This window comes from Tenrec ecaudatus, chromosome 13, assembly GCF_050624435.1.
Source record: "Tenrec ecaudatus isolate mTenEca1 chromosome 13, mTenEca1.hap1, whole genome shotgun sequence".
Classification (NCBI taxonomy): Eukaryota; Metazoa; Chordata; class Mammalia; order Afrosoricida; family Tenrecidae; genus Tenrec; species Tenrec ecaudatus.
The window spans coordinates 87,461,744-87,472,916 of record NC_134542.1 but is presented as its reverse complement, the minus strand read 5'-3'; the positions used below and the strand labels follow the sequence as shown (position 1 = coordinate 87,472,916).

Here is an 11,173-nt window from a genome sequence, read left to right as displayed (position 1 = left end):
GGTTCAGTGAGCATAGGTAACCTTTACATACAGCTTATGCCAAAGGCAGGAGCAAATCAAGGTCTCTTTTGATTTTGCATTTTCAAACTTCTTATTATGAATTAGGTGAAGGTCTGCAGATTATCAATTTCACATTAAAATGTATCGTGCATTTTGTTTCAACTCATCCATTTCAGTACCCTCAGGATCCCATCATTTACCATAATTCTTCCTTCTGTCCTAACCTTCTGAACTTTGTCCTTAGGTAAATGCTGCCCTGTTGACCTCCCATAGTTGATTGTTCTAGCATGCAGGTGACTTCAGTTACAGACATGAGGGTAAAGGCCATAGTCTTGGGGATCCCACCTGTCTATCCTACAGCTAAGCCTTGCTTCCTTTATGATTTCAAGTTTTGGTCCACAGTTTCTGTCACTATGTCCAGGACCTTCTGATGTGATCCTTTTTAGACCAGTTGGCAGTGGTAGCCAGGCACCATCTAGTTCTTTTGGCTTCACGGTGGTGGAGACTGATAGCTGTCCACTGGAATAATTGGTTCCATCCATCTTTTGTTCACTCTTCTTTCCCCCAGATGGTGAGAGACCAACCGTTGCACCTTCAATAGTTGCTCAGAAGCGTTGACAACATGAAAGTAGGATGTAGAACATTGTGTCAATTTCTTAGGATTTTTCACATGTTGTTTATCTTGTCCATGAAGAAAGACTATCATATTCTCCTTTTCAAATGGTTTGATTTGGTTTCTTTTTTCCTGCCCAACTGTAATCAACAGAGTCATCCAGAAGGGCATCCATATGCAATGTTTCCAGCGTAAGGCGGCCAGCTTCAGGACATGCAGCACTCAGCTTGATGTCAGCTGTCGAGTTTGCATATGGCCTTTGTCAGCCTGAGGAGGTTGTCTTTCATTCCTTACTTTCTGAGCGTTTAAACAAATTAATGAATGAGTATTGTTAATTGATTATTCTGTTAATGTGGCAAATTATATTGACTGGTTTTCAATTTTAAGCCAACCATATATTTACGTTGGCATTGGTTTTCAGACATTAAACCAACCATGCATTCTTAGATAAACTCTACTTGGTTGTCATGTGTCATCAGTTTTATATATTGTGGGGTTTGATTTGCTAATATTATTATTCAAGATTTTTGTGTCCATGCTTTTGAAGGGTAGTGTGAGTGTGTTGTCATATCTTTGACTGGTTTTGAAATCATGCCTTGATAAAATGAGTTGGGAAGTTTTCCTTCCTCCTGACATTACATAGCACTTCTCTCCTATGACTAGAAGGAATTGCAAAGTCTTGCTAAGGTTGAGGGGAGGAGATATAAATATTACTAATGCCATCAAGTAGATTTCCATGCATAATGAACTTATAATGGGTTTCTTTGGCTGTAAATCTTTTTTTTTTTTTTTTAGGCTGTAAATCTTTAAGGGAGCAGAGAGTCTCATCTTTTTCCGATTGGGTGGGTGGTAGGGTTGAACTGCCAATCTTGAGTTTGGTAGTTTAATACTTATCTGCAGTCTGTCTAGGGATCCTTTGATAAATAGATACAAACAATAAAAACCACTGCTATCAAGCTGATTATGATTCATAATTACTCTACAGAAGAGGGTAGGGCTGTCCCTTTGGGTTGTCAAGACTTTAAATCAGTGGATTTCAACTTTCCTAATGCCGCAACCCTTTAATACAGTTCCTCATGTTGTGGTGACCCCCAACCATAAAATTATTTTTGCTGCTACTTCATAACAGTAATTTTGCTACTGTTATGAATCGAGCAATCCCTGTGAAAGGGTTGTTTGACCCCCAAAGGGTTTGCGACCCACAGGTTGAGAACCGCTACTTTAAATCTTTACAGGAGCAGACAGCCTCATCTTACTCTTGCAGAATGGCTGGTGGATTTGAACTACTGACTTTGTGGCTAGCAGTTCCAGATCTCCTGAGATAATAGGTAAAGGAAACTAACATTCTGAAAGAGCATATGGGATGAGAACATTGCTGTACCAATTATGGAGGTTCATAATCCTTCATTCTTTCCAAAGAATCTATCTTTTTCATCTAAATAACTAAGTTTATTGGCATACATTGATTAATTATAACCTCACATATTAAAAACAAAACAAGATGATTAGTAGGCAGTGTCTAGAGCTTTGGTAAAGTCCTCTGCAATGAACCCAAAAGCCAACAGTTTGAGACTACTTCATTCTTCAGGGGAAAGGCGTGGTAGTATTTCCATAAAGATTTACAACCTTGGAAACCATGCGGGGCAGTTCTGCTCGGGCCTCTATGTCACTGTGAGTAATGGCAACCTGTTTTTTAATTATGGTGTGCTGTCATGCATTCTTATTAATGGTAATTTTGATCTTTCCTTTTTTTCCCTTTCATTAGTATCAAACCAAAAAAACTCATTGCCATTGAGTTGATGCCAACTCATAGCAACCTATATGGTGGAGTAGAACTGCCCCTGTGAGTTTCTGAGACTGTAACTCTTTTAAAAAATCATTATATTGGGGACTCATACAACCCTTATCACAATTCATACATACATTCGTTGTGTCAAGCACATTTGTACATTTGTTGCCATCATCATTCTCAAAACATTAAGGGAGGAGAAAGCCTCATGTTTCCTTAGCAGAGCAGTTGGGGGTTTTGAACTCATGACCTTTCAGATGTAGTCCAACAGATAACTACTATGCCACCAGGGGTCCTTTGATTAGGGTAGCTATGGGTTTATGCAATTTATTATTTTCAAACAACTAGCTTATGATATCACTGACTTCCTCTATTAAAATTGGATTCATTGTCCTCTCTTATTTTCATAATTTAATTTATTCAACCTTATCTTAATTTACAGGAGAAAAATGGGGCTTTCTACTCCTATAAGAAGTGACATTCTCAGACACTCACAGAGGCAGTTTGGCCATGTCCTATTGGGTCACTATGTGGCAGATTTGACTCAACGGCAGTGAGTGAGTTTTCTGTATTTAATATGAGAGGGCTTTACAAAATTCATAGAAACATTCCATTATTTTTCAACTCCATTTTTTCCCCATGAACTTTTTGAAGCCCCTCATATATTACTCCTATTTTAGCTTCTTAGGGTAAATATGTAGATTAGTGAGTTTGGACTTTTTCTCTTCCAATATGAACATTGAAAGCTATATTGGTTTAATGCCCGGCCAACATAGTTTACAAAAGAAAGGACAAATATCTTGGTATTTAATAAACACAGCATCACACTTTGGAGGCTAGGTGAGGAACAGGGAGACACTTTTCCTTGGGAACAAGAGCTTTAATCCTAAGGATGGTTCTGGGCAGAAGGCTGGAAAGCCAGAAGCAGCCTTGCCCAGTCCCAAAACCAACCCCGCCATAAGCTCAGTTCTCATTTTCTGTGTCCCTCCAATTTGTGAGCTAATAAAACAGAGAGCACACGTGCCCTGCATCTGGGAGAAGAAATATACACGATAGATGCAGAGTACTTGAGGGATAGGGATTGGAGCCCTGGTGGTGTAGTGAGGCATGCATCAAGTGCCCCTGAAGGTCAGTAGTAGGACCCACCCAGCCCCTCTGAAGGAGAAGCAAACAGATGAAGCTGTCTGCTCCCCCAAGAGGATATAGCCCAGAACCCCTAGGGAGCAGCTCTGTTCTGTCCTGTGGGGTCCCTGTGAGTTAGATTCAACTCAATGGCACTGGGTTGGAATTTTGGTAGGGGAGGGAGGGAAACGGCATATTTGGGAGCAGCCAACCCAAGAGGTAGATGGAGTGAACCCCTACCATTCTTGAATGAGATGCTGCTTCCAGGAGTTCTTTTCAAAAAGAAGAAAACCATACAAATAAAAAAGGAGGCAGTGGGTTAGAGGTGAGAACTTGTCCCATTTCTATATACATATTGTAAACACTTATGTTTTATATCTGCTTCAGTGGGGTGTTTAAATGTTTGTCCACCTTGGGACTGGATCTCAGGAGCCTTACCCTACCCCTCCTTCTCCATCCCTATTTTCTTGCCTCTTCAAGGAATCAGTCTCATATTGGTGAGTGTATTGATTTGGGTTCTCAGAAGGAACTAGAGGAAAGTTGTACGTTTTATCATGGCTACACTGCACTTTGACTGGCTCATCTCCTTCCCATGACCTTTCCATAAGGGGTTGTCCAGCTGCTGACAGTTGGGCTTTGGGTCCCCATTTTGCACTCCCCTCATTCACAATTATATGATCTTTTGTTCTTTGATGCTTGATACCTGATCCCTTTGACACCTCATGATTATACAGGCTGGTGTGCTTCTTCCATGTGGGCTTTGTTGCTTCTGAGCTAGATGGTCACTTGTTTACCTTCAAGCCTTTAAGACCCCAGATGCTATACCTTTTCATAGCTGGGCACCATTAGCTTTCTTCACCACATTTGCTTATGCACACATTTGTCTTCAGTGATTGTTTCTGGGAGGTAAGCACACAATGATATGATTTTTTTGTTCTTTGACACCTGATCCCTTCAGAATCTCATTTTTAATTGTGTGGTTTGCTTTTTTGTTGTTGAGTTCTGTTGTGGGGGAGAGAGATTCCAGATTCAAGTATATTTTATAGAGTACCTCTTAATAAGTTTTAAACAGAATAAAGGAAAATCCTTTAAGTGAGGGTGACCATGAACATGATGCCATGATGGTGCCTACAGGATTCATGCCACTGTGGCTGTGGCTTAAATATAGAAAGCAAGGGAAATAACCACAACATCATGACTGTTGGCAGCTCCATTCACCACTGTCCCAGCCAGGACTCCAGGCAGTGAGCGGACCAAGATTGGGATAAGTACACTCTTGCATAATAGCAAGTTTTACAGGATTGGTTCTGTGACCTGTTGACTAACTTGGCTGGGGTATGACTCATGACCAAGTGACCCTCACATCCAAAGTTACATTAAGACAAGTCCCTGAGGGTGAAACGGCCCCTCCCTCCCTCGACAGGCTAGGGAGTCATGGTAATCTATTTCTAATCAAGTCTGCTGGAGGGCAAATGTTGTCATCTCACTGGTTATGGGTCAGAAGGAATTCACTGGAGGCTGAATTTATGTTAAAGCTCAAAAGGGAGTTGGGTTTCCACTCTAAACCATAGCCGTCCACAAACCAAGTGCTTCGAATTCAAGTTCTATTACAGGTTCATTTTGAATTACTGTTTGTATATCACAGGTATAAACATACAACTAGCAGCCCTGATGGTGTAGTGGGTCACAAATTGGCCTAATAACAGTTAGGTCAACAGCCTGAAACTGCCAACCACGCCTGTAAAAAAGATGAGGCATTTTGCCCAGATATATAGCCTGGGAACCCCCGAAGGGCAATTCTGCTATCTCTTATGAGGTTGAGCTGAGTCAGAATCAACTCAACTTCGGTGAATTCTTTTGAGCAAGGACCCAACTGCAGCACCCTAACCCTAAATAAATCAGAGCATAGTCTTATTACTTTTAGGAACATTTCCTCAGTGTTCAAGAGGGAGTTACAGAACAAGATGTTCTTTCCCGTCCCTTGGTACTCCTGTTCATAATCTGTATTGTCATAGGGGGAAAAAGACCCCCAATTCAAGCATATTTTATGGAAACTGCTTTATAGTCATAGACAAAACAAAGACAAGACAAAGACAAGTCATCTAGATGAGAGCGACCATCAGCACAAGGTCCGATGGTGTCCAAGGGGTTCATGGCATCATTGCTAATGACTGAACATAGAAAACAAGCAAGTTGTTACAAAATCGTGACTGACAGCACAGCAGGTCCTCATTGTGCCAGGAGGGACCGTGACAGGGATAGGCGTGCACACTATTGCAGATTATAAAAGTTTACAGCATTGGCTGTAAACAGGGGGGCCCATGACTATGAAGCCCTGGTACCCTTGTTTCCACTAAGGGCATGCCCAGACAAAAAGCTGGGGGTGAGACTTCCCCTCTCTGGCCTGAGTAGGGGAGTCATAATAATCCTCTACACTTTTGTATACCATCTGTCTGAGCACAAAGATTTTTGCATTGCTGGTTAATGGTCAGAAGTAATTCAATTGAGGCTGAATTTATGTCGGGTCAAAATGGATTTAGGGCCTCTGCATATATCAGCGCTTAAATTCTTAGCACTTCGTTTTCAGCAGGCTGTTGATAATAGTGAAAGCCACAAATCTATTTGCTCAGTGCCCGCTAGGATTAAGCCTCCACTGAATTCCTTTAGACCATTAGCCAGGGATGTGAACAGTCTTGCCTGCAGGCAGAATATGGTAGAAAGTGAATTACAATTCCTCCCTAGGCAGCCCAGGGAAAGGCAGTATTCCTTAGGGGTTTGCCTGGCATGTTCTTGAGAGAGACCGCCATATGTTGCATCGTCATGAGTCATGCCCTGAGTGCCTTGGTCAGAAGGTCCTGGACAAATCTGTAAACACTCCTGTATAACACAGGGTGGGGAACATCCAGCCCTCGGGCTGTCTAAGGCCTGACAATTCACCGATAGCAGCCAATACCATATGCCTCATTGAAGAAGCAATTGCAGTCATCACATTACACACACACACACACACACACACACACACACACACTCATTGCTATTGAGTAGATTCCCACTCATAGCAACCCTGTAGAACAGGGTGAACTGCCCCAGTGAGCTTCCAAGACTGTCCCTCTTGATGAGAATAGAAAGGCCCATCTATTTCCCGAGGTTGTGCTTTCCAACTGCTGACCTTGCCATTTGTTGCTCATCAGGGTCCCTTAGCTATCAGAGGAGGGAATTAATTACACGTTTGACCAGTTAATCCCTCAATTAGTATTATAAATATCCAAATGACTCTCGGCAGTAAACACGCTCCTTACTTCTGTACTAACATATATAGAGGTCCCAATAATGGTCCTGTTTCCATTTCTATAGTCCCACCTATAACTGTGATGTCGTAATCTGCTATCAATCATGTTTTGGTGACCATTTCTTTTGCCCTGCCTTGTCCTTTTTTAAGCCTCCACATCTCTGCAAATTTTTGGATGCCATTGTGACCACATGCTGTTGTAGGGCACAAAAGGAGATGCAAATCTTATTAAGGAGAACATTTATCAAGTCTTCAATATGAAAAGACAAGACAAAGATGAAGACACACCATTCAGATGAAGTAAACCATGAGCATGAGGTTATCAGCATTTAGTGGGGGCCTCTCACTCACCATTGATATATGTCAGGGGTTTGTCTTGATATGGCATTTGGATCATCAATGAGAGACAGTCAGTCCCCCATGGGTTGTACCTGGTGATCTGAGACACACATTTTCATTTTGCCCAGGGCCCTGCAAATTATGTAGCCAGAGCACAGGTTATTTTTATTTATATCAATGCTGTAAAGTCATTAGTGGGTGCTCATAATGGCGTTGATTCCCTGACACTTCAAACTTATGTAGCATTGTCCTAGCATTGTTCTTTTTGGGGTTTGATTAAAACACTTCCTGACACAGAAATTCAGGCTATGACAGGTGCACATTTGTCAGAGCACATGGAAAGTTTACAGGGACATGACTGGAAAGAAGGGGATGTGTTGATTGCATCTGCTAGAGGCCCCTTACTTTGCACAATGCATAAACATAAATACCAGCTGTATAAAATACTTAAGTATACTTTTAAAATAATAATTTGAGTTGAAATTGAATAAAATCCACATTAGGGAGATGCCTTTAACCAGGACACTGCAGTCAAAAGACATTAAATAGCAAATTTATCTGCTTAAATCACAAATCCTTTGTAGAACAGGAGATTTCATAAAAGACAACTGATGCAATGTGAAATAATGCATTACATAAGATGGACAAATGGGAAAAAATCTCTAATAAGAACTCTCACAAATGTATAACAGATAATGAACTTCCAAAGAAAAAACCTTAAAAGTTGTAGTAGATAATTCAGAAATCCAAAATGACTAATTAGCAATGAAGCAGTTTTTAAACTTCAGTAATAATTAGAGGAAGACACATTTAAATAGCAATGAGTTCTGATTCCTCAGTCATCAAATTGGAAAACTTAGAAAGAATCTTAACACCTTTTGATGGCCAGGGAAGAGAAACCTGAAGCATTGTTTTTGGAAATCTGGGATGTTACAGCCCTTTGGGAAGATTACCCAGCAGTATCTACTATAAACAAAAACACACAAAAGATTTGACATAGCAATATCACCCCAGAAAGACCATCCTAGTGTAAGGATATGTGTGTTTACACATGCGCACAAGCGAGAAAGAAAGTTTATTGAAATCAGTTAATGGTTATTTTGGCAATTCATAGACTGAGATTGAGACAGCCTTTATTAGAATTTTTGAATGAATTAATTATATTTAAATCTATCCTAGTTGCTTGGAGGGAGTTTCATGATGTATTGTTCATAAGAAATGGGAGGTGTGCAGGGCTGGATAGGGCAGAGATTGTACACTGGTGCATATTGGAGCTGGAGGCACAGGGATTCCAGGGTGGATGATACCTTCAGGACCAGGGGTGTGAGGGGCGAGGCTGGGATAGTGGAGGGTGAGTGGGGTGGAAAGGGGGAACTGATTACAGGGATCCACATGTGACCTCCTCCCTGGGGGATGGATGGCAGAGAGGGGGGGAAGGGAGACTCCCGATAGGGCAAGATATGACAAAATAACAATCTGTGGATTATCGGGGGATCATGGGGGAGGGAGGAGCAGGGAGGGAGGGGAAAAAAAAGAGGACCTGATACAGGGGGCTTGAGTGGAGAGCAAATGCTTTGAGAGTGATTGGGGCAAGGAATGTACGGATGTGCTTTATACAATTGATGTATGTATATGTGTGGATTGAGATGGGAGTTGTATGAGCCCCTAATAAAATGTAAAACAAGAAAAGATAAAAAAAAGAAAGAGGATGATTAGGGCAAAGAATGTACAGATATGCTTTATACAATTGATGTATGTATATGCATGGATTGTGATGAGTTGTATGAGCCCCTAATAAAATGTTTTAAAAAAAAAGAAATGGAAGGTGTATGCTTCTCTCTCTCCATGTATACACACACACACACACACACACACACACATCAATATTCCATTAACAAACAGCGGTAAAGAATGGGGAAAATCCCTCTGAGCGTCTATATGCATATGGTTACATGAACATGGAAAGGGGATTAAGATGATATGGGTTGTTAACAATGGTTCACTGACTGGGGTGAATAAAGAAGAGGATTGAGGATGGAGTGAGCCAAAAAGAGGGGGGATAGGGAAATTGTCCTCATTATATGCTACATAATTTCATTTATATCCATTTTTTATATGCACGCGTATACACATAAGACATGTCTAGGCAGTCCTTGGGTTATGAGAAGTTAATTTCCAAATTGAAAGTGTAGGTTAAGTCAGAGGATGGTCTTGTTTGCCTTATCTTAGTGCAGCTAGAGATTCAATTTCTTTCTTTCTTTCTTTTTTTCTTTTTGCTTTGGAGGACCAGTGTATTAAATACCCCACATTTTTACCTTATTCTGTAGATGTTAAAATCACGCACACATGGGCCGAGTAAAAACGCATCATATAGAAAACCAACCGCAAAACTAAAACGAAGACAGCACGCACTTCCCCCCTCAGACAAACTGCTGACAGGTCAGGGATCGCAGGGCTTTCCTGGTGCCGACTGAAGATGCCCAGGAGACCTGGGGGGCCTTGGCTTCCTTCCATCTGGCCCCTTCCCAGGGCTGCAGGCGCGTTAGTGCTGGTTCGGGACACAGTGACGGTGAGTAGCAAATAGGTTTAGTCAAACAGTGTCTGAGAATAAAGGACAAACCTCCATCCTTCCTCTGTGCACCCTTTCTCCTGTTTAGATACTCAGTCGTGAGGGCTGAGTTGACAAAGATCTAGGCCTCTCACACACACACTAGAACACGCACGGGGCGCAGGGGACACAAATGTTCCTGCAGGACCGGCTCCAAGGACACCATGGTGGGGTGACACAGTCTACCTTTACTGCTGCAAACCGGGCCGTCCTGCCTCTCCGGGAGAAATACATTTTCAGGACACGGACTATAAAAGGCGGCATACAATGCAACGACAGAAACAGAGAGGTTTGCAAATTCGTTATTTCTAGTTGTTGAGTCAAATCTCTTCGAGCGCTGGGATTCCCTTTAGCGCCGAAACCAGAGCCAGCTGTTGAGCAGCCAGCAGGCGACCGTGATGGAGTACATGACCATCTCTCGCTTGGCCCGCTCTTTATTCTCCTCCTGGAGCAGCTGCAGGCTTCTATTCAGCTTGATTAGCTGTCCTCTTAAGGAAGCTGCATCTGCAATGTCATCTGAAGCTCCTTCGAGGGACGTGCCATATTGGAAATGCCAGACATGGAATCGTTCCTGATCCACTGTCCGTTCTGGCGGACAGCATGCTCACTCATAGAGGGCTCTCGCTTTCGCGTGCCAACTGTCCGGATTTCTTCGATTTCAGGCATTGGAGCAGGTCTTTCTAAGTCTAGAAAGTCTAGCAGTCGTTCACTTAGTGTAAGATCACGCAGTGGTGTTTTCAGTGCCAGAGGCTTAAAGGGAGTTGACTGAGCAAGGTCAAGATCTGCTGGTCTTGAAAATGGAATGTCTTCCTTATTTCCTGCCACAACAATGCTCCATCACACTAGCATTTGGAGAGCCTCTTGAAATCCTTGTTCCAGGTCAGAATTCAGTGGTGCTTCTTTTAACTTCTCTGGGACCCTCATTGGCTGGCTGACTGATACCTTCGGTGTATTCCATCTCATACTGGAGGCGACTACTTCCCGCCATCTGAGCAGCAGTGGGAGAGGGAAATGCTGCCCCACTCACCCTACAATAGCCATGACAACACTGCGACCCTGCTGTTCAGTGTACTTTACACGACTTCCCCTACACATCTGAACTGGTTTACGTAAAAACACTGGCACTGCTTTTCCAGAAATGGGTAACTATTACAGCTTGCTACTTGGCACTACCTGCTTCTGTGCTTCATAGGAAATCCTTAAATTTGCTTCAAAGGGCATGTGTTGGATTTGGAGCCAGTTGGGTTCTCTTGGGCCCACTGCAGGGTCCCCAGCGAGGGCTGGCGCCCACTGTCTCCCAGGACGCTTGGTAGGCACTGGCCAGAGCAGCCCTCAGTGGGCCGAGTGAGACTCAATGTCTTTGTAAGGATTTAAAAGCTGCATGTGCAGCAAGTGAAGGTAATAGTGATGAAG

General features: G+C 42.5%; 1 pseudogene; it reads right to left on the bottom strand.

Moving 5' to 3' along the window:
* Window positions 1-10,109: 10,109 nt before the first annotated feature.
* LOC142424881 (mitochondrial fission factor pseudogene) lies at window positions 10,110-10,748 on the bottom strand (annotated as a pseudogene).
* Between the last annotated feature and the right edge of the window lie 425 nt (window positions 10,749-11,173).